This window comes from Furipterus horrens, unplaced genomic scaffold, assembly GCF_987537825.1.
Source record: "Furipterus horrens unplaced genomic scaffold, mFurHor1.1.pri manual_scaffold_3, whole genome shotgun sequence".
Taxonomy (NCBI): Eukaryota; Metazoa; Chordata; class Mammalia; order Chiroptera; family Furipteridae; genus Furipterus; species Furipterus horrens.
This window is the reverse complement of record NW_028327173.1, coordinates 172,975,001-172,994,594: the sequence shown is the minus strand read 5'-3', so window position 1 is coordinate 172,994,594 and position 19,594 is coordinate 172,975,001. Positions and strand designations below refer to the sequence as shown.

The window sequence follows — 19,594 nt, the reverse complement described above, 5'->3', positions numbered from 1 at the left end:
CAAGGTACAAATTTTCCCACCACATTCTGTCAGCAGTGTCCATTTCTCAACTACTCCATTTAACTCCAGGGGGCAAATAATGGCTACGTTCCAGCACCCACTCAGCTTGTGTTTTCTTCTGACTAAAATAATAATAAATCTATGGGTTTCCAACTGAAATTAGCCCTTCATTAGACACTGTAAGCTACCAGTCAACACAAGGAAATTTCATAAAGAAATAAAATGATGTGATAGAATGATGCATGATTTCATTAATTGACTCAATTGTTCTTTGTTCATTTGGTGTGTACTCTATGTAGTATGTTGTATAATAGGGGACAAAGAAATAAACAGGAGGAGGTCCTGTTCTCAAAAAAATTATCTCTGAGGTTGACTATTTATACTATTTTATAGTCCCATTATATCCTTTGTATTCCCAATGCCTCTATTTCTGAAAAGGACAGTAATTCTAGGTTTATCTTACTATGCCCTGGCTGGTTTGGCTCAGTGGATTGAGCGTCGGCCTGCGAGCTAAGTGTCGCTGGTTCGATCTTCCAGTCAGGGTACATCAGAGAAGGAAAACTCTGACTCCAAAAAACCTCCGCTGCCTTGCGGCATACCTCTTCAGGGGAAAGGCTAAGGGAGTAAACCCCGACAGAAAATCCGGAGCCGGAGTCCCTAAGGCGGTTTGACGTTGTAGTCAACACCGGCAACTCCTGCGGCGCACCTGAAGCCAAGCTGTATTGACTCCGTCTTTCCCTTGGACCCTTCAGCTGCGAAGAGAGGGGGGGTCTGCTGCATGGGCAACAGCAGACCCTCCATATCACCCTGCCCAGGCTCTGTAGCTTCAGCTTCACTGGAGAGGACACTCCAGCGTCATCACAAGATGTCGATTCAACACGGGAGGAGACAGATACCGTGTCACTCCCGAGTCGGACTGCACAACCATTCTCGGTGGTGCAGATAGACTCTTAAGAAGCTACACCATCGTCTCTCGAGATGGACGGCTGCCGACGACGATCTTACTATAAATATTGTTGTCACCTGTCACTTACTGCCACACTCCCAGAAGAATGAAAAAGCCTATATGTGGTCTTCTGTTGTATGTTTCTGCCTGAGGAAAGACTACAACATCTGTTTACAAAGTTCTAAACACATACCCTAATTCATATATGTAAGTCAAAATGATCATTTCCTGCTAGGTGCATGCTCCTTTCAAATATTTAATTTAGAGCAATGACAATTTTTTTTCAAACAGTATTTTCTCACAAAACATTTTAGAAGAATATCAGTTTTCTGTGGAGGAGGAATTCTTTTAAAGGCTTAACATTTACAGAGGAAGGTTGAGTTTTAAATAAAAATACACATTAATTCTGATTGAAGGAGGGTGGTATAAGCAAGGATTGGGGTTTATTTGAAAGGTGGTATGATAGACAGACCCCATACTGACAAGTCTACAGAAGACAATTAGTGGCTTCTAATGTATCATATTTACCCATCTTCCTAATAATTTTCCACCTATTTCAATTTGTTTACCTGCTGCCTGTCTGAATCCCGCCCATATCCTACAGCAGCTTAGGTGTCTTCGATGAATTCATTTATCTTCTTCATTCTATTCATTTTATTTGAGGCTATAACAGTTTACAAGGACAAAACACATTATATTGTGAGTCAGTCGTAATTCTTACACACAAATGCATCTTTTCCATCAGAGCAGAGCAGAGATTCAATATCATAAAATATAAATTTCTCAATGAAAAGTTGTCATTTTTGTACACAAGCTAGGTAACTGCCTTTATAAGGCTCTTTTCTTTTGAAGAGGAGGCTCTTATTTTGAAAAGAGAAAATAGGGAGCAGATAACTGAACTGATTAATCATTTGCACTCTAAACGTGGCCAGTTTCTTAATAGCTGAGGCAAACCGGTGAATACTTTGGCCTATACCATTTTCTGTCAAGAGAAAGGCAAAGTAAACTCATAAGTGGAAAAATATGACCCTGACGTTAAACCCAAGGAAGAATTCATGAACTGACAGGCTCTTTGGCCCTTCCTGGTGGCAGCATGCCAGGCAGTGAGGAATGACATCAGTCATGTGGATCTGTTGTCCATTTCCCCTGTTTTATCAGGAGAGATCCCAATCATGTCATCTTCAGGTTTCTTTCAAAGCTATCAATATGTGAGTGGCTCTGGTCAATATAAAGACCAGTTTAGACTTAATATTATATTACACTTAAAAAAAAAACAAAACTTCAAATAAAATCTGATCAAGCTAACTAGCCCTGTGGGAATACGCCCAACAAGTTTCATCAGCTAAGATCTCTCTCTGTTACTGGACACACCAGATCAGGGCCACCAAGGAGCTTCCTTAGACTGCTTTAATTGGTCACTTCACTTACAAATGAATTAATTAATTAGTGATAAGCATCTGAAGCACATTACTCATGTGATCCACTTAAAGCCTTAAAGAGATAAAAACTGCTGACATCTCATATCAGAACACATTACACCGAAGATGATTTAGCAAGCCTCTTGCCAAAACAGTTTGCATTTATTCTAATCCCTTCTCCACTCAGGATACCCTTAGCAGGAAGTATCCCTCAAGAAGGATCAGGAAGAAAGGGTTAAAGCAGGAGCTAGGGTTACTGTGGTCAGCATTTCTTCATCAGCATTTCTTTGGGCCTAACAAGGCCACCCAAGATGGCATTCTTCTTCCCTGTGCCTTGACCTGATGTCTGTTTTATGTTGCCTGAGGATCCCTAGGTTACAGGTTAAAAGTGGTGACTGACATACACAAGAGCCAAAATGGAACCACTATATTCTCAAGAAACAGAAGATCCTTGCAACCTAAGTACCTTCTGCAAAAGTATATAAAAAAGCAAGCAAGCAAACAAATTTAAAAAAACCTTAAATTTTATATTTGATACAGTGACTCTCAGTATTAAGCACACATGGCAATTCCTACCCAAATAGGCCTAGTCACACATGGCAAACTGAATAAAAATTTGAAATTAGAAAAAGTTTTGTGTGTTCTTCATAAAACTCCTTCATGCAAATTTAAAAAAATCATTTGGTTACTCATGGACAAATATGGGCCTAGGGGTGAAAACACGTTTGTCAAGAAGCTGAATGAATTCTTGGCATTGGTCTTTATTCAGGAAACCACTGGAAAGATTCCCATCTGAAAATAATCTTGGGAAAGAGAAATGTCTGAGCAAATAAATCAAGCCATGGTAAATGCACATCACATTCTCAAACAGACTAACTACACTTAGATAAGTTACCAGACCAGGACAATTCTACTTGAGTTTTAAAGAAAGACTGAGATTGTGGAACTATTGGCCAAAGCACTTTTAAAATCAGTACATGTGAAAAACTTCAAAATTAGGCAAATTATTAAGGTGGTCAATTCATAAAATCAAAAGTATGGTTAAAGCCATCAAAGGTTTATTCATTAACTCCTGTTAAGATATAGGGCATACTCCCTGGAAATGTCTAATGATAATTTCTGTGTATAATGGGGTAAATTCCATTTGATACAGTTGTTTATGTGGTAAATACAGAAGACAAGTTATGAAGAGACACTATGTACATAACTTTTATTTCATAAAATACTGCTTTTTTCCTGATTATAAAATAGGTCACTTGAAAAAAATCTGGTAAACTCAGAGAGGTAATATGAAAAACATACAAATCATTTGTAATCTACTATTTAGAGAAAATTTTAGGAATGTTTTTTCCATCATTTTTTATAGACATACAAAATGAAACGTGAAAAAATATTTCATATGTATGTGCAACATTTTTGTTATTATTAGATCAGTTTCAAGGAAATATAGGGAGTACCTTAGTCCTAATATTAGACTTAGAAACATAATGTAAAGGTGGTAACCTTCACTTCCACAGTAACTTCAAGTTCCGCAGCAGTGATGCTTATTTCTTCGTGTGGAGCACCCCTTCCCCATATTCCCATATGCTGCCCTTCCCTACATCCTCGCCAGGTCTCTGCTCCTCCTTCTGCTCCTGTGGCTGATGACAAGGAGAAAGGGGTCACTAATCCTGTACTACGTCCCATGTACAGATCCCATCTGTAGCCACTGTATTTTTTAAATTCTTTCCCTTAACTTTATTTTAATGCTTTTATTTTCCCCAACTTATCATTTTGAAAAATTGTAAACATGAAGAAAAGTTTAAAGAATAAAACAATAAATACTGATATACCATCCAACTAGATTTAACAATCGTCACTTCTGCTTCCTCTGTCCCTCTGTCTCTCCCGACCATTTGGAACTAGGTAGCAGATATCATTAGGCTCCATCCTGAACATTTCAGTAATAGCATCCCTTGAAAAGCAAAACACTAACATTATAGCTTAAAGTACCGGTAATTCCCAGAGAGTTAGTGAACTTTAGCAGTTTTACCTAAATATTTATTTTCAGCTTTTCCTAGGCAATCTCCCACCTCAAGGAACTACAACAATCTGAACCAGGTATTCGAGACATGGACCGCAGCATAATATCTGGTGTAAGGCTTTTTTGCAAAGGATTGTCCACATGATGTTATTCCCTTACGTGGTGACTGGCCTCATATTAGAATCATTGACATATTAGAAAAAAGAATCTAGGCTGGTAGCCCTGCAGGGAATAACTCTCCTCTAGAATGTCAGATTTGGTCAATCATGCAATTCTGTTACGAGACTGTCACCCCTGAGGACTTCTTCTGGCATATGTGAAGAAGCCAGTGGAAATGAAAGTGGACAGGATTCAACCAATAAGCGGGTCCTGCCCTGGAGATGGTGGCAGGCACCCTGCAAAGACCCCTGACAGCCTTCACTCACCAGGCAGCTGTAGCAACAGCAGGACATGGCAGTCTCTTCCTCATCTATCTGGGATCAGGAGGTTTCAGTGAGGATGTCACCTTCTCAGGACACACTCAATATTTAGTCTGAGCCATGAAAATTAAGGGGTTTGGGTGGAGGGTGGAGGTAGTATGAGCAGTAGGGGTGGAGAGTGGAGGGCAGAGAGGTTCCTGGTCCTGCCCAAGATACAAGGGAATCTTAGTGCTTTGTTCTTCCTTTTCTGGCCCTTCCTACCATATTTCCCCCATTCATCCCTCTCCCTCTCCCAGTGATAATGAAAGCTAACATTTATCATATATGGCTGAGAGGCACTGTAGCAAAGTGGTTAAGGGCTTGGACTCAGCTCAACTGTCCAAGATTTAGCCTGGGTTCTAATGTCTACTAGGTAGATGGTGTTGGGCAAGTTACTTAACTTCAGTGCCCCCCACCCCCGGCCTCATCTGGAAAGTGGGGATGATAAGAATAATCACACATAACTCCTGGGATCTTATAAAGATTAAATAAGCTAATATGTTTAAGGTACTTAGAACAGTGCCTGGCCCTGTTAGCTGTACTTTAAGTCTACTAAATAATTATGTTATACAAAGGCCTTTGCCTGCCTCCACTCTTTTAATTCTGACAAAAAAAAAAAAAACTCTTGAGAGAAGGCTATCATTATTTCCATTTTATAGTGAAAAAAATAAAGCTCAAGTAAGTTAATTAAATCTCCCAGATTTCCCAGATAGTAAGTGGTGATACCTGGTTATGAGCTCAGACCACACACTTGGCTATTCAGCTCTGAGGTTTCCCAAGCAGAGACACAGGAATACCAAGTTCATGTTCAGGGACTATTTCATTTTCACAGGGCTGGATGAACATCTTTCCCTGGCCCATAACAGATTTACTTGTGCATCTTCCCATCCCAAATACACACACACACACACACACACACACACACACACACACGCACATTTATAAAGCCTGACCTTAAAAGCATGACAACATTAAAGCATGATGCCAGGCCATGTGATAGCTTTTCTTTAACATGTTTGCAAAAGCTGAAACTGACCATCTTGGTGCACAACACTGACAGGTCCCTGACCCAGTTCCCAAGGTCATGACCATATTCCTCACTCACTTCCCCAGCGGTACTGCTAGAGAAATTCTGAAGCTAGAAGCACGGCTCTCTACTCTATACCTCTTTGTTAAGTAATGGCTTAGAACTGACTTGTGCAGTAATGACGCGTTTCAGAAGTTCAAAAAGTAAAGGCAAAAGGGAGGGAAAGTAGGTTGTTCTGGAAGCTCTACCAGCTAATTCCATGTAGATAGGTGACCCATATTATGTCAATTAAGTGCTGTTTTAGAGGCATGCCACAGTGGACTTTTTAAAACATTCAACATTTAAAGGTAATGTGGAGATGGATTAAGGTTTGCTGAATGCACTAGGGCCTCTCCTCTGTAGTTCAATTAATAGAATTGGGCTTGAACTTTCGTTGGAATCCTCTCAGGCAGCTGAAAGGCAAAGTGGGGCACAGACTTTTAAGTCCATGAGGGTGGAAAGGTAGGCCCTGGCAAGGCTGCTCAGCGCCTGGAGTGTGTGCTAGCCCAACAACGGGTCCCAGCCAAAAGCCATTCTACCCATGAAGCCCAGGTGGATAATGAGGGGAAGGAGGTACCTGGCTAATGAAGCCAGTGTGGCCTTCTCACCCAGCTGACATCTCATCCCTCTGGCCCAATGTCTGTACTCTGCCCCCACACCTTCATACCTGCCCTTCTGAACATTTCCATTCCCTGAATTCCCTTTTTTTTTTTTCAAACTGTTTCTTCCAACAAAACATATAGGCCCTGCCTGGTCTGGCTCCCAGCCCCTTCTCCAGCCTCATCTCTTACTATGACTCACTCTGGCCACACTGGTGTTTTTCAGTGTTTCAAACAGCCCAACTCCTTCCCACCTCAAGCTTTTGCAAAATGTTATTTGTTACTTTATTTTCTGCCCAGTCTGAGTTTCCCAGCATCTCTCCTACTGGCCTCAAGTTCATCCTTCAGATCTCTACCATCCTGGTTCCCTAAAATATTGCTCACTTATAGACATAATTACAGTTTATAAATATATATTTGTGATTATTTGATTGTTGTCCATCTCCCCCGCTAGACTTGACTGTCCATGTTGGTGCCTATTTGGAATCACAATCATATACCCAGGGCCTATGATAGCTTCTAGCCTACAGTGGGTGCTCAATGGTGATTATAAGTTGAATGAATCCATGAATGAATGAATGGTCTCTTCAGATGATGTGAAATATTAACCTTATTTACACATTAGTGGGTAATCTCAATGCACTACTTTTCTCAGACAATATCTGTGCTCTTTAAAGGACCTTGAGTATAAGGTTCCAGGCAGAGCAATCGTGAGATTTTCAGGAAGGGACTGTGCAGGCTGTTGGAAAGAACTGGCAAAGCTGCTTGCTACAATCCACTTATCTGCATGTTTAGGCTATTACTGCCTTCACTCACGCACAGACACCTGGAGACATCAGTCATTTTGTTAAGAGATGAGCTGGGTAAACAACCCAATGCTCATACTCAAGGCACAGAAGCCACACTTGGGCTCTGGAACTTCATGCTGAACTCTAGGGGTTGGGTGGGGTGTAGCCGCCTAGAATCAACTGCTCACAGGGTCCTTTTCACTCTCTCTAATGGTTACTCTGATCTCACCACGAGCTTGTTCTCTCCTTTTTGTCTTAGGTTTCTCTGCCAAGTACAATGCCAAATGCCTTCCACAAAATCACAGCAAGGTGCATCATTAGAAGCTCGGTGTTTGGGGCACTACTGCACCCCTGGAAAGAATGTAAGTACAGTATTTCCAGCAGACACTGCAGCAGTATCTAGTAAATTTTTAATGCACAAACTCTTCACTCAATAATTCACTTTAAAATTTTACCCTTAAGAATTCTCATACAGCAGATATATGTGCATACATGATTATTAGGGACTGGTTAGAAAATTCTGGCACTGGCTGGTATGGATCAGTGGAGTGAGCGCCGGCCTGCGAACCAAAGGTCGCCAGTTCAATTCCCAGTCAGGGCACATGCCTGGGTTGCGGGCCAGGTCCCCAGTTGGGGGTGAGCGAGAGGCAACCACACATTGATGTTTCTCTCTCTCTCTTCCCTTCCCTTCTCTCTAAAAATAAATAAATAAAATCCTTAAAATAAAAAAGAAAATTCTGGACAGTTATTCTATTTACTACTGTCATTCAACAGAAAATTATGCAGCTAGTAAAAAATTTATATACTTACATTGAAATATATCCACAATATACTATTAAGTTAAAGAGAAAAAGATTCAGAATAGTGTATAATGTTCATTAAGCATATTATATAGTGATATATAGATATGTGGTTAGCTACGATTGTAAGTTTACATGAACATTTATATTTCTATATTGTACACTATTACCTATTATTTACAGGTTTTGTAATTATATTTTAATTAAATGTAATAATATTCAAGCTTATACTTTTAAGCAGAAACATAAAATTTGTTTTCAAAATATGGGAGTCATTGTTATTCACTTGATCAACAGGCTGTCATAGATACAGCACCAGACTTACAATGAATACAGCTAACCCATTCTGTGGTTTCTAGAGAAGCTGGTCCTCTGGGCCTATAGTAGCCAGCCTCCAAGATGACCTACAATAACGCCTGTCCCCTGGTATCCACATCCTTGTGGGACCAATAGAATGTAGGAGAAATGATGAGTTGTTACTTCTAAAATTAGGTTAGAAAAGTCTGTGGCTTGTATCTTGAGTTTTCTCCCTCCTAGATCACTTGCTCTGGGGGATGCCATGTCATGAGCAGCTGTACAGAGGCCCCCGTGGTGAGGAATGGAGGCCTCCTGCCAATGGCTTACACGACTGATAAGCTTGGAAGTGGATTCTCCAGCCGAGCCGAGCCTCGAGCCTCGGGTGACTGCAGCCCCAGCTGACACCTGAACTGCAGCTTCGTTGAGAGCCCCTGAACCAGAGCCACCCAGCTAAGCCGCTCCTGGATTTCTGACCCACAGAAACTGTCAGATAATAAATGTTTGTTGTTTGAAGACAATGTTTGGGTTAATTATTTTATGCAGCCATAGGTAATTAATATAGGACCAGATCAACTATATAATTTCTTGTGTCTCTTTCTCAGTCTGCACATATAGCCTATTCAAGTTACCATCTTTATGCTCTAAACTCAGTCTCACACTGGTTCCCACTGCGCACCAACCTCACATTGGTCAAGACCAGTACCTGAAGTTACTATAGGGCATTGTGTTCTATCCACAGGAGGGCCCCGCTAATGAGGAGGGGAAAGGAATTGAATCCAAGGGCAGTCACCAGGGACAGAGGTGTCCAGAGCTGACTTGGTTTCAAACTTTCAAATTAAAATCCTTTGCTTTTTAAAAGACTTCGGCTTTTTTTACCTGACCCAATCAAATCATTACTTTATTGACTCAGCCAGTGGTTCATATCCAATGTCACATGAGAACATCCATAAAAAAGACAAACGAACAGAACAGCTGGAAAAGCGGTCTATTATTTCCTTGCCAAGTAAGGTCTCTGATGAAGGAAGAAATGGACTCCTTTCATAATCGGGTTTAAATCTGCTTAATGCCAAGAGAGGGAAAGGAGCTTCCGTTGCTGTACCAGTCTTTTCTGCTGCTGTTGGTGGTGGGTTTCCACCCAAGACCCTTATTTTTCTGGTTTTTAATCCAGCCAGAAGCATCTGTACAAATAGTTCTAGGAATGGCTTTTATGTTTTGTTTTAAAATGGCTTGCACATGTACTGCACATTCTGTGTAACTGAACAAAACATGTCTATGAACAACAACCTGGAGAATCAGTGAGAGATCAGGGATGTGTGACCAGCATGGCTGGGGTCGGAGATGGGGGACCAGTCACCATCTCCCAAGGCACCATCAGCTCACTGCTAGCATGGTCTAAGGAGCCTTGGCAGTAGCCGCCAGCCTGCATGAAATCTAGGAGATGCCATGCCTGTACCTGCAGTGTGGCTTCGTAAAAATGTCATGAAGTCCCTGTAAAGGTTCCTCACAAAGGCTTCATGTAAAACATACTCAACATGTATGTATTCTTCTATTTTCTAAATATAAATAGATGACAGTATGATACAGCAAATGAAAATTTATTTAAAAGAACTCTTCACTTAATAGCTTTCTTAATCAGTGGATATTAAAAGTATAGCTTCCATTATATGATACATCGAGATTTGAACAAATTTTATTTAAAAAAAGACTTTCTCTTTCTCATTCCTCACTGAAATATAACTGCAATCTAACTCCCTTTTACCCACTCCATGAACATGAAAGTTGTGTGCTTTGATTAAAGCAAGCAAATCATGCCTTCTGTGAACATTTACATTACAGAGTACACATTTTAAACAAAAAGAGCAGTCTCATTATACAGTAAGTGTGGTATATAAAATGTACTATAATGCTATAATTCCTACTATGTCAAAAAATTAACATAGAATAGTAAAATAAAGAAGGAAGGAAGAGGAAAGAAGGAACAGAGCAGGGCCCTGAAGGGCCATGTGGTAGGAAAGGCTAGGAATAGAAACTCCTGCCTCATGTGGAAGATTCTAGAAACTTCAGTGGACTAGTGACAGAAATAAAGTCTACTTAGACAGATGAAAGAAAATGTTTTCTGTCTTAACTCTCTGTCATATCTGAAGGTACCCTACCAGGGAATACCCATCTATTGCTATAGGTCACCCATTTCTGGCTTCTCTTCTTTCTGAGCTTGTCTACAGCTCAAAGTGAGATGGTGAAGGTAATGAAAATGAATCCAACTTCCCTAAATTTTCTCTGGACCAGTTCTGTGGGATGACTTGGATGTTATTTCTAACCATCCTCCATGCATCAAGATTCTTTAACTCTCCCAGAGATTCAGTGAGTGTCACGTATCCTTTTGATAAATCCCATGGAAAAATCCACCCAAGCTAGTTACGACCCCTTATAACTAGGGAATAGAACATAGCTCTCTGAGGTTTGAGACTTTATGTCCAGCACGGGCTCTCTGATTAGGATTTGGGTCACAGCCACCATTTGGGTCACTGAGCTCTTCCCAAATCATAGAACGAGTAGTAGTTATTAGTTCTTGATCTTTAGGGGACATAAGTAAAAATATTGGCAATATCAGGTTCTTGCCATTTTCTTAGAATTTATTGTTCTGGTCTCCACTGCTTAAATAATAATATGTTTATTGATCTTAGGGCATAAAAAGGGAATAAAGGATCTAAAAAATCTGGCAGTCATGGAGATCTGGAACTGTGTATGTTCATGGCTGTCAGGGAGTAAAAACAACAATCTACTAAAACAGATGCTTTTTTCTGCCTTCCCCAAGATTTTGGATATCACTGAGATAATGGACCAGATGTGAACACTTAAGTCTATGCCTCAACTAAAATCACATATAGTCAGTTCTCATTACTTGTGGTAGATATGTTCTGTAAAGTTGCTGCAAATACTGAATTAACAAATGTTGAAGCATTGCACTTAGGAGAAATGTAGGGTTAGATTCCTGGGAGCCTTTAGTCATAACATCTGGTTAGTGGATCAACACATAACCTTGCTTTTATTTGTGTATCTGTTTAAAGACATTTTAAAAATATATTGTTGATTCATTAACATTGAGCTGGGGGCCAAACACACTGTAATTCATGGCTGAATGAAGCTTATCTGTGAGGAGTAATGTAAATTGCAGAGAGAAAACAATATTTGGTTTTAGGAAAATTAATTTTGGGTTAAATTTTAATGTGCTAATAAAGATCTATGGTGACTTTCTAAATTAGCAATCTGTAAGGGAGGTCAATTTTTCTTTAAGAATGCGTTTATTCATCAGCAAAGAAACAATAAAAATTACACTCCAACAGTTTTTTATCCAAATGATAGATGTTGTGTCATTTTTAAACATGGCTGCAGAAACAATATGCTTATTAGTTAACATTTCTCCTAAACTTCTCTATATAAGATTCACATGTGTCATTTTAAATGAGTGCATATTATTCCACTGAGCTGTCAGATATTTTGATTGAATTTTTGCTATTATAAGTAGCTCTATTATAAACTTTTTTAAAGAAAGTATTCATTTTCTTTAACGTTGTTTCCTGAGGCTAAGTCTTCAAAATGGGTGAAGAAAGTGAGCTTTCCTGGTTGCTAGTAATAAATTAGTTGGGTCCCTTCAGAAATCATGAGAAGCGTTCTTGTGTCCCCAATGGCTCTCCAGCATTGGTTTTATTTCTTAAATTCAGTAACTTAATAGGTCTGACCTTGTACCTCATAATTGTTTTAGTTTGCATTTACTTAATTATTGGAGAGGATGAAAAGCTTTTTCATATACTGATTTAGTCATTCACTTAGTCAATTAACATTTAACAAGTCTCTACCTGGTGACAAGGAGGCCAGGTTCACATTAAACCATATCCCTGCCCTTGGGGAACCTCTCCTCTGCTTATCTTTACTTTTATATTCACTGCATTATTAAAATTCAGTTGGAGGTATATGTCACCTTTTTAGTTTTGAATATACACTTTCTTTATGCATATTTAAGCAATACAGAGAAGGAAAACTCTGACTCCAAAAAACCTCCGCTGCCTTGCGGCATACCTCTTCAGGGGAAAGGCTAAGGGAGTAAACCCCGACAGAAAATCCGGAGCCGGAGTCCCTAAGGCGGTTTGACGTTGTAGTCAACACCAGCAACTCCTGCGGCGCACCTGAAACCAAGCTGTATTGACTCCGTCTTTCCCTTGGACCCTTCAGCTGCAAAGAGAGGGGGGGTCTGCTGCATGGGCAACAGCAGACCCTCCATATCACCCTGCCCAGGCTCTGTAGCTTCAGCTTCACTGGAGAGGACACTCCAGCGTCATCGCAAGATGTCGATTCAACACGGGAGGAGACAGATACCGTGTCACTCCCGAGTCGGACTGCACAGCCATTCTCGGCGGTGCAGATAGACTCTTAAGAAGCTACACCATCCTCTCTCGAGACGGACGGCTGCCGACGACGACGATTTAAGCAATAAATCTTTTCCTAGTATATTGCCAATTCATTTTTCTTAGTTTCTTTTTTTTTTAATCCTCACCCAAGGACATTTTTTTCATTGCTTTTAGAGAAAGAGGAAGGAAGAGAGACAGACAGACAGACAGAAACATCGATGTGAGAGAGAAAAAAAAATTGGTTGGTTGCTTTCTCATAAGTGCCCCAACTGGGGATCAAACCTGCAACCTGGGTATGTACCTTGACCAGGAATCGAACCCATGATCTTTCAGTATATGGGACAATGCTCCAACCAATTGAACCACACCAGCCAGGGCCATATTTACTTAATTTTAATGGTTTGAGTAATTTCAATTTTCATATAGCTAGAAATGGATCATATTCAAAATATTTAACAATTGGCAAGCTAAAATATTAGTATGTAATGTAATAAACCTAAGTATTTAACCAAAATATATTTAATATGTGCCTTTTATTTTCTGAATTAACTACACTCCAATAATTCATAAGTGATATTTTATGAAAATGATTCATCAGGATAGTCTAGAAATTTCCAAATCATTTGTTGATCTTTATAAATTGCTGTTGTGATCTTAGTTGATGGGCTGTTACCTAGCTAACTGATGCCCCATAAGAACCACAGCAATGACTTCACCATATATTGATGGTCATTAAATCTCCAGTATCTTTGTTGAACCTGGGCACTCTGAAGGCTTTCACAATGGGTTTATGTCTGGCTCCCAGTGCCTCCCAGAGGCCCTGTGCCTTTTTTGCTGCCCTGACAACTCCAGGCAGCCCTAGGGCAGAGTGAGGACACTGCACACACCTCCACTGTTACCTCCCCCCCCCGGCCGCCCCCGGCCACTCAGTGGCTTCTGGGGTTATCAGCATCTGTGCTGGCACTCCCGCCAGGTCCATTACCACCTCCCTGGCCACTGATGGGTGACGTCATTAGATACCTGATACATAATCCCAAAGACAAGATAATTACTCTTTGCCAACTGATATGAAAATATTTCAGTATTCTAACACATAAAAAATGCTTTATATGAAGTGATTATTCAGAAATGTAATTAATTCCTCCAGATTTGACACCTGCTTAGATAACAGATCCCACACGTTCCCAAATATTTGAGATGATCATCTTGGCAGGATGTGGGAACACATTGGAATCATCCTTAAATGTTTCACAGTTGAACTTTGCATGCACTGGCTGAATACATAACCTAAATTACCAAAACCAGAAGTCAGCTAATAAAAGCATTCCAATGTTGATAGGCACATTTACACCATTGCTTTTTAAAAATAAATCCTCAACCAAGGATATGTTTGTTGGTTTATTTTAATTTTTTTAGAGAGAGAGGAAGGGAGGGAGAGGGAGAGAGAAAAAAAAAAAAACATTGATTGGTTGCCTCCCATATGCACCCTGACTGGGAATCAAACCTGCAACCTAGTTGCATGCTTTGACCAGGGATCGAACCCACAGCCCTTTGGTGTATGGGACGATGCTCCAACCAATGGAGCCACTCAGCCAGGGCTACACCATTGCTTTTATTCAATCATGAATACTGAGCTACTCTTTCTGGTATGAGACAACCAACAGATCCAAACATCTGTGAGGCCAGGTCACTCTGGCCAGGAGGAGCTTAGAAAGATGAAAGTAAAGTGACTGAATAGTTTCTCTCTGCTGTTCCCCAGACCCATCTCTACCCTCTTCCAGAGAACACCAAAGCAAGGACACAGGATTGCTCTCTGAGAGTGAAATCATTAAGTTTGTTAAGAAAAATATTCCAAACGCAGAAATAAGGCATCGAGGTTACAGTGTGCTGTGTCGGTGCTATACTAGGAGCACTGACTAACGGGCTTGCCCAGCTTCACCCAAACTGTAAGAAGTTAGATTTTCAATCTACTATTGATTAGGGCCTGGACTCCGCAAAGCAAGACATTCACTTGTAGACTATTGATAAATTACCAAGTTTTTTTTTTTCTGGTAGAAATGCAAAGTATTTTATTGAAATAGCCCCAAAGGTTATGCCTTTAGTGCCCTGTGGGGCATTAACCAGTTTTGTATGTAACTTGGCAGTATTATTTCAGCATTCTTTCTTTCATTGGCTATATATCCTTCTTGTATTTTTTAAAATAGCTTTTTCACTTGCTGTTTACTTCAGTGAGTTAATTAAATCTTTGATGTGTTCACTATATATTTGTATGAGATTCATGTCCTTAACTTTTTCAAAATTGACTCTGACAATAATAACTTAATGGTTTACAGTGGAGATTTGCCAAGACATCATCAAAGACAGAATTACGTCCAAAAGGGTTGACTAGATTGAGGGCAGTGACTTGACTGAATTAATTTCATCACTTGTCAGGAAAAGGAAATTGGTGGACCAGCAATGGAAGCTTGATTAGTAAATGTTCATCCATGTAAGCACTCGCCAGGGGGATGAGAGGTACACTCAGTCGATGTGTCCCTGTCTGCAGTAGGTTACCTGCCTGCTATCACCAACACACAAACCACGTGTCTAGCTCCCTTTTCCCATGTCCATGCTCACTGAGTAACCTCTAGGTTATAAGCTGGTTTCCCAGGCGGAAATGATTCGCTGGTCAGGCCAACATGAGTAACTCATCCAGTTGGTAGTTTCATTTTTCCTTGCAAACTAGTAAATTGTCATTGACATGTGGTTTTACATTCCAGTTCCTTGTGGAGCTTGACAGCGTGTGTCTGTGTTGTGACTCTGGTTCTTCCACTAGATCAAGTTTCCAGGCCTGCAGGCTGTGGCCTACCTCACATCATGTGATTCCACCAAGGGAAATGCTAACTGGTCAGAACTCTGGGGTCAGTGTTTCTCAAGCTATCTGTGGTTGTGGACATGTTTTTTGTTCATTTGTTTGTTTTTAATTTCAGATCCTTGCAGACCAATACTTTTATAAAATGTAACAAAAATATATTACTAGAAAAATGAAATTTAAAAAAGGAATAAAAAATGCAAATCCATTTTTATTATTAGAGTCAGTAGAATCCAAATTACTGTCTAATATAGAAGTTTCTTTTAAAAGTATATAGTCTGTCAATGCTTACTCTCAATTTAGGTACTTACTTCAGGTCCAAGGACTATACTTCACTTGGGAACTTGTTAGAAATGCAGATTCTTAGAACTCACCCCAGGCCCATCAAATCAGAAACTCTGAGGATGGAGCCCTGCAGTCTGTGTTTAACAAGACCTCCAGGTGATTCTGATGCACACTCAACTGTATGAGAATCAGTCACCTACGATGAGTATACATCAGAAGACACAAGCTTAAATGCTAAAGAGGCCAGGCAGATACAGAAATGCAGTTTTGACAAGATGAGGATTATAAGGAAGGGTAGATTCAGTGGCAAATTACAGCATGGATGTCCTACACAGAAGCATTCAAATACACACACACACACACACACACACACACACACACACACACACCCCACCCCACCCCCTACCTCTGATCAAATACACCTCTGACGAGTGTGGGATCCTTTGGATTATGACTTTTTCTAAATGTGAATTAATAATAATCTCAGCCTTGATAAAACAATGAGTTGCTTTTCCCTGACAATTGTGTAAACTCAGAGTACTATATATTAAATCCTAAGTGTAATGAAGGCTATTCCTGAGGTCTCAATTTCATCACAATAACCTATTTCTCCTTTCAATTCTTTATCACTCTATTTTGAATTGTGAGACGTTAATACATTTTTAATCATCCTTGATTATATCTTTTTCTTTGACAGTTTTAAAGTTAATCCTTACCAGTTAGTTTTAGAATAATTTTGTTATATTCCATAAAGGATCTTGCCAATATTTCTGTTGAAATTAACTATTGGTTAGCTATTAGTTCACTTGGTGTTCGGTTAGAAAAAAACAGACCTTGGGTTCCCATCCTAGCTCTGCTGCTCAGAACGTCTGTGGCTTTGGGTCTTAGCCCATGACCTGGAGCAATAATGCCTCCCTCACAGGCCTGTTAAGAAATTAATAAAACAACATATGTAAACCACCTGTCAGTTGACAGGTACTCCAAAACATTACTGCTTGTTTCCTTCTTCCACTCTCAAACACTGCAGACTGCTACTCTTCTCTATTCAATTAAGTTTTCTTTGTTCCAGGGAAGAAAGAAATGAAGAAGAAAGCAATCCTGAAAGCAATACACTTCTTCCTTCACCTGCTTTTCTATAAACAAAATATTTTATATATTGTTATTTTTATTACAACTATTTTTGGGTGAGTTATACTATGGTCATGAAATGTGACATGATGACATAATTTCTGAATTCTTAGTTCTTATAAAAAAACTTTCATGTGTTCAAGTAGAGAATACATTTTTATAACTTCCTATGTGTCTGAGAGAAAAATATTTTCCACAGTCAACAAAGAAAAAATATATATATATATTTCACTACATCGAAATAAAAAACTTCTGTGTATGAAAGGACACAAACAGAAAAGGCAACCCATTGAATGGAAGAAAATATTTGTAAATCATATAAGGGGTTAATAACCAGTATATATAAAGAACTCCTACAACTCAATAATAAAAAACAAACAACCTGATTAAAAAATGGGCAAACGACTTGAATATATTTTTTTCCAGAGAAGATACACAAATGGTCAATAAACACATGAAAAGATGCTCAACATCACTAATATCAGGGAAATGCAAATCAAAACCAAAGTATTACCTCACACCTGTTAGAATAACTACTACCAAAAGGACAAGAGATAAGTGTTGCTCAGGATGTGGAGAAAAGGGAACCCTTGTGCACTGTTGATAGGAATGTAAATTGGTGTAGCCACTATGGAAAACAGTATGGTGGTTCCTCAAAAATAAAAAATTGAACCATTATATAATTTAGCAATTCTACTTCTGGCTGGTTTGGCTCAGTGGATTGAGCGTCGGCCTGCGAGCTAAGTGTCGCTGGTTCGATCTTCCAGTCAGGGCACATCAGAGAAGGAAAACTCTGACTCCAAAAAACCTCCGCTGCCTTGCGGCATACCTCTTCAGGGGAAAGGCTAAGGGAGTAAACCCCGACAGAAAATCCGGAGCCGGAGTCCCTAAGGCGGTTCAACGTTGTAGTCAACACCGGCAACTCCTGCGGCGCACCTGAGGCCAAGCTGTATTGACTCCGTCTTTCCCTTGGACCCCTCAGCTGCGAAGAGAGGGGGGGTCTGCTGCATGGGCAACAGCAGACCCTCCATATCACCCTGCCCAGGCTCTGTAGCTTCGCTTCACTGGAGAGGACACTCCAGCGTCATCGTAAGATGTCGATTCAACACGGGAGGAGACAGATACCGTGTCACTCCCGAGTCGGACTGCACAGCCATTCTCGGCGGTGCAGATAGACTCTTAAGAAGCTACACCATCGTCTCTCGAGACGGACGGCTGCCGACGACGACGACGACTTCTGGGTATTTATCAGAAAGAATTGAAAGAAGGATCTTGAAAAGATATCTGCATGTACATGTTTATAGCAGCTTATTCACAACAGCCATGAGGTAGAAGGAAGCACACCATGTGTCTATCAATGGATAGATGGGTAAAATGAATGTGGTATATACATATAATGGAATATTATTCAAAGTAATTCAAAAGAAAGAAAATTCTGACACATGCCACAACATGGATGGACCTTGAAGATACTATACTAAGTGAAATAAGCCAGACATTAAAAAAAAAATACTGTATATAAATATTTATATGAGGCACCTAGAATAGTCAAATTCATAGAGACAGATGGTAGAATGGTGGTTGCCAAGGGCTGGGAGCAGAGAGAAATGGGGCTTTGTTGTTTGATGGGTACAGAGCTTCAGTTTTGCAAGAGTTCTAAAGACAGATGGTGGAGATGGATGACGGTGGAGATGGATGATGGTTATAGATGGTGGTAAGGATTCACAACAGAAAAAATGTGCTTAATACCGCTGATCAGTACACTTTAAAATGGTTAGAATGGTAAATTTTGTTATGTGTATTTTACCACAATTTCAAAAAAACAAAAATCCTCAAAAAAATAAAAAAGAAAAAACCCCAAGATGTTTTTCTTTTTCCTACCCTTAATTATGATGTAAATCAAAATTCTGCCATACTGTTGGTACCATTCTTGCTTCAGTTACAATAAAGACCCGAGCTGGGGCCAGCCCCAGCATGAAGAAGGGGACTGGTTCAGAGTCTGAGGGCTGACAGAGAAAAGCTGGACCTTGGCAGATCTGAGGCCATGCAAGAGCTGATGGCAGAAAAGAACTGGAACAGGGAAAAACATCAGGCTCCCTCCAAGAGCCCAGAAGCAAACTCTCAGTTGTCAGCAAGGTGTCAGGACCAGAAGCATGCTGCAGAGCTAGGGGAGGTCTCATCAACAGGCTGGGGCACAAGTCCCGGAAGGTCGATTCCAGAGTAGAGATGGGTTTCCGGAAAGCTGACAAGGCACTCTCAGGGGTGGAGACAGGATCACAGCTACCCTTCCTCCCCTTTCTTTCCTATCTCTCCTCACTGCTGGGAAATACATCAGAACTTAAGGGCCTTATTAATGAGTGGTCTGGATCGCTCTACCTATTTTATTTCCACCAAATCCTTGTGGTATTGCGGCAGGACCCTGAATGTCCAGGTGCTGTGGCAGACTGTCACAGATGTCCAGTGAAAGTGACATGGCCCTAGCAGCAGTTGTCAGGGAAGCTCTTCCCTATGGAGGCGGGGGCTCCCCTA

The 19,594-nt window shown here is 40.3% G+C and overlaps 1 protein-coding gene across 5 annotated transcripts in view; it reads right to left on the bottom strand.

Moving 5' to 3' along the window:
- The window catches only part of GNG2 (G protein subunit gamma 2), a 110,892-nt gene that overhangs the window by 46,071 nt on the left and 45,227 nt on the right, over window positions 1–19,594 (bottom strand). The window contains exon 1 of one of the 5 annotated variants that reach the window (XM_090270878.1): window positions 1,516–1,536. The exons of the other annotated variants lie outside the window; for them this stretch is intronic. The gene's annotated coding sequence lies outside the window, so the exon portion shown is untranslated. Of the gene's footprint in view, window positions 1–1,515; window positions 1,537–19,594 lie in introns of those variants that run through there. 5 annotated transcript variants of the gene reach the window in all.